Here is a 5000-nt window from a genome sequence, read left to right as displayed (position 1 = left end):
CAGGTTTCTAAACAGTGGATATTACACGAAAAGTACTGACCTAATTTACCCTCATAGAGCGGTTTTCATTTGACAGTCGTAAAGCAAATACGAAAGTAATTGCTTCGACTGATGACAGCAGTTGCAGACAGCGCGATGAAACAATCCAAACTCGTAGCAATTCCATGAAACTTTCTCAAAGCGTGGGAAAAATCGCGCTTGAGAGTGGATATTACAAGAGAAATGCTGATATAATCTACCCGCATAAATTGCCATTTTTGCCATTTGAAAGTAATAGATATTTTACTAATTATAATGTGTTGGATGTGGTCTCAGATATCGATGAGTGTTCAACAGGGAAATATAACTGCAGCCATGTCGCTGTGTGTAACAACACCATTGGTTCATATAACTGCACTTGTAAGGAGGTATATGTTGTAGACGGATGAAACTGCTCGACCTCAGGCAAAATTTCATTCGTAATGATTTTCATTCTTTAAAGTTACAAGAAAAGGAGTTTTTTTACATTTTCCATGCAATAACTTTAGAAGTAAGAAGAGGCCTTCAGAACTGAGTAAGAAGAGACTCAATTCGTGGATGCATTTAATGATAGTTAAAAGGTGCAGGGGACTCCTTTTTACGATAAGTAAGTTGCAGGTGACGATGAGGATGATGTTGTTGTTAAGTTACCGCCATAGCAGAATTACAATCAGACCTTTTGGAACCTTTACTCAACAACCCTATATGATACCGTTGTGTCATCATTAATATTATGGCAATTGTGTTTGCTCGTATTCCGTTTTTAGGTTGTCCTAAAAACTGGGTGGCAAATGACAAATATTGCTATAAGCTGGCGAGTGATCTTCCAGGTCGATTCTGTAAACTGGAAAATGCTTGAAAAAAATGCGAGGAAATGACGCGAGACCTGCCAATAATTAAATCGGAGCAGGAAAACACCTTTATTGCTGGCCTGATGCGGAGCACCCGGAAACCCTGGGTTTGGCTTGGTATAAAGCGAGAAGGCAAAGGCAAGTTGCTTTGGTTTGACGGTATACCAGCAGAGAAGACAAATAGCAAACGTCATAACGCATGGGCCAACGGTGAACCGAATGGCAAGAATTGTGCTTACAAGGACGTTTACCTGTCTAATATTCCAAAGTGGTATGATGGCCTGTGCGATTACCATTTTCCCTATAAACTACCTTTTCTCCTTTGTCAAAAATCGCGTTTATAAGATTGGAGACTAATTTAAGGTGCATTATTGCCCGGCTGAGGTAATCGAAGGTCTTTTTATTGTCCTGGGTAATGTATTGAATGTATTATGCATAAATCATAAAGTAAAGCTGTACCTTTAGACCGGCATTATATTCTAGACAGTTTGTAAGAGGGCGTATTTAAGCATACCCTTCCGGTAAATTTGACATGTCGTGTTGTCTGCTATAATTAAGCCCAGAAAAACAATTTAGGAGGAAATTTAATAATAGGTAATAATAGCAGAAACCATAATAGAAGAGAAATTGCAAGGATGTGGAACTTGAGAACGGTACATATGCGGGTGATAGCGATTGTTGTAGGATAATGGGGAATTGCAACAAAGAACTTGGCAAAGTTGCTGGAAAAGTTGGACATCAAAAGCAGTACTCCATTACTCGAAAATATCGCCCTATATAAAAGAAATACGCCGATATACGCCACTTTCGAGTGATTTGATTACGACCAAGGATAAAGATTGGCTATTGAATAATATGTTTAGCGGGTATGAAAATGCGAGTGGGGAAAAAAAAAGTGCTTTATTCATTGGGGTGGTTCTATCTCATGAGGAAAGAGAGGCTTGAAAAGAATGAACTAGCAAAGTTTAAGTTAGTAAATATTCTGTAAATAGGCTTTACTACTATAATAGCGAGAATGCAATGTTTTGGTAGTCACTCAGCAAGAGAATTGTGATGCGTTACGTCATAAGGGATACGGTCTATTGTTTAAGTTGTTGGTGTTGTTGTTTTTTTTTTGTTTTTGTGTGTGTGTGTGCACTGTATGTTTGTGTTTATTTGGCATCTTGAAGCCAAATTGTATCCTATCCAGGGCCGTAGCCAGTGTGAGGCTGTGTCGTCTTTAAAATGCACTCATAATGAAAACCTAAAATGCCTACGAAGAGAATTTAATCATGATAAATTGTCGTCATGGTAACTAACAGGATTAGCCAACAAAATGCGAGCTTCCCCTCCCCTGAAGGATACATCTGTGCGGTATTATAATTTTTCCATACAGCAATAACATTTTACATTATCATGATTTGTTGTTCATAACTTTTAAGTCTAGTTCATATTACACAACATGGGTGTTTTAGGGGTTGATGACCACTTTTTTGCCATTTCGAAAATGAAGAAAACATGTTTTTAATCTGGGCATTTCAGTAATAAACAGAACATTACATGGCCGCTTGGGGGTACGTATTTTATCTTCTCGTAGTGATAGTATCTCGTTCGCTGGGGCGCACGAGAGATACTATCAGCGCTCGAAGATAAAGTTCGTATCCCCGCACGACCATGTGAAAAATGGCCATAGGGCGCAGGTTATCACAACGCCTACTTTCATTGGATCCTTTAGCTAAGGACGCAGCTCTATTTTTTTAGCGCTAGGATCCATCATCGATTGGTTGTTCGTTTTGGTCCAATTCTTTCTGAGCCAATCCCAGAGAACGTTGTAATAGCCGCGTACTGCTTTCAAACCATTTCCTTTTGTTTAAAATGACTATTGTAAGTCATATTGCTATGAATATAAGTCCATCTAGTAAAGAAAACATTCGATGTGCTCAATTTCGTTCTTTGTGGGGAGGCTGGAAAAAGGGTTTTAAGAAGCCCGATTGATTTTATCGCACCCTCCGAGCTGGTGTCATCACACCATCCGATGTTGCAAAATTGCTTTCGTTGCCCTGCGAAGGAGAAGGAGGAGTCTAGTGAAAGTGCAAGGATCCTTCATTGTGCTCTACATGCTCCCATTCGGTTATTAATAACGTTCAATTTAATCGTTGCTGTCAACAGAAATAGCGCTCAAAATGTATTTTATATGTGCCACATACAAAATACATTGTAGTTTAATCTGGAAAAATGATTCTCTTATAACTTAAATTCGCTTGCTCTGGATGAGCAACTGTTAACCAATCAGGATCAAGTCATCATTCCCTCTTGATTACCAAAAGTGCCCTCATGATTAAGGAAACATGCCCTCCGTCTCAGCCAATGAGCCTTCCGTAATTTTGCCCGGGTATGTGATAAATTCTGGAGACATGTGTCGACCTTCTCAACAGGCAATACCAAAACTCGTACTAGGCTCCCCAACTATTTGACTAATTGGGTTTTTGACGTAGGCGATTAATGTTCTTCCTGAAATGTTTTTCCTTTGGTATGGGATTACATGGAACCGCAAGCAACTTTACAAAAATCCATCACTTCGTCCTTTAAATGACAATGTCTTCAGGATGCAATTCTCAACTGTTCGTCTCATTAAACTGATTATCCTAAGTGATTATGATTGACTGTCATTGCAAGATAATCTAGAATTGCTCCATTTAAACATCTTAAAAAAAGAAATTCTTGCGAAAAGAAAGTGTAATAACCAGTGCAATATCAGATAATGACATTTAGGTTCGTTTTTCGCCAGGGTAACAGTTAATCGTTGAGCATATGGTTGTCATAACATTCAAAATAAATAGCATCATCCTAATTTAAACCCTTTGCAAAATGATTGAAAGGTCAACTAAATTTAATATCGCTGTCAACGTCTTCCCTTGAAACCCATCCACGACTGACAAGGGAATTTCATGCGGGGGTTTTTTCGCGTCGAATTCCGACTTTACTTGCTGGTGTTGTTTTCTTGCTAATGGTTGAATCTCCTTTCCAAAAGTTGATTTTCTATATTTACGCAGTGCTTCTCGTGCCCGGTAAGTTTTTCATTAATACGAAATACCACCAAATACGAAATAATTTTCCTTGTTTCAAACACAAAATGCGGAAAGAAAAACGGTGCCATTACTAAGGTTTCAATTCTCTCCGGCTCAGCCAGTCAAGTCACTCTTCGTTTTAAGTCTCATTAATTTAGATTTGCGATAGGGTTAGGGTTAGGGTTAGGGTTAGGGTTAGGGTTATGGTTAGTCAAAGGAGTGAACTTAAAAACGAATCATAGTTTAGAAACGTCTAGGAGTTCAACAATGGATTTTATAATACATGTAAAGTGTTTGCACGAAAATTAACGGGCGGGGTTATGTTCGATGAACTGTTATACAGGTGACAAGAGAACAATAGAGATATGGAATGAGTTTGTTCAAATAGCAGTTATTTTGGGAAAAAAAAAAAAAAGATTTTCTCATCCGTATACATTGTAACCTAGCGAGAGCTCCAGGCGGAAAATAATCTTCGTCGTCATGCATCGTCCCATAATATAAGAAGTTGCAATTTGCTTGTTTTTCACATTTTCTTGCCTTTCGAAATAATGATTATTTTTATTTTTATTCTTGTCATGAGCTTTTTCAATTAGTAGCGAACGCAAGAGTACAAAGTCATGCACGAATGATTTTGCGTTTGATGGAAGCTTTCCATCTTTCTTGACGGAAAATACATTGGTAATTATTTAGAGTACCGTGCTTGCACCATGCTAGTCATGTTTTACGTGAAAAGTTTAGAAATCACTTATCCAGACCTATTCAGAGTTTATTGTAATTTCCTGTGTGCTTCATTTAACAGTTTTTCCTCGAGTTCGCGTTTGATATGAGTTGGCCATAACCAACCTCGTACCTAACAAGCGCAAATGGAATAACTGTTTTATTAAATTTTCATTAAATTCTGAACGTTTGAACACTTGGAAATAGGATATTTGGAATTTGGAATTTTTCAGCTTGGCAAAACTCGACCCGATTAGTTTCCATATTAAGTCATACGAGATTGATTGAACCTGTCAGGAAGCGACAAACGCGATATCAGGGTACAAATTTTAATAAAACTAGATATACCCACTTCATACTGCATTTA

The 5000-nt window shown here is 38.0% G+C and overlaps 1 protein-coding gene across 1 annotated transcript in view; it reads left to right on the top strand.

Moving 5' to 3' along the window:
- Positions 1-3788: 3788 nt before the first annotated feature.
- LOC138004124 (uncharacterized) overlaps positions 3789-5000 on the top strand; it is a 16015-nt gene continuing 14803 nt past the window's right edge. Inside the window, exon 1 of the mRNA XM_068850547.1 lies at positions 3789-3916. The gene's annotated coding sequence lies outside the window, so the exon portion shown is untranslated. The remainder of the gene's footprint in view (positions 3917-5000) is intronic.

The sequence above is a fragment of the Montipora foliosa genome, chromosome 5, assembly GCF_036669935.1.
Source record: "Montipora foliosa isolate CH-2021 chromosome 5, ASM3666993v2, whole genome shotgun sequence".
Lineage (NCBI taxonomy): Eukaryota > Metazoa > Cnidaria > Anthozoa > Scleractinia > Acroporidae > Montipora > Montipora foliosa.
The sequence above is the reverse complement of the archived record's forward strand: the minus strand, read 5'-3'. Positions and strand labels throughout refer to the sequence as shown.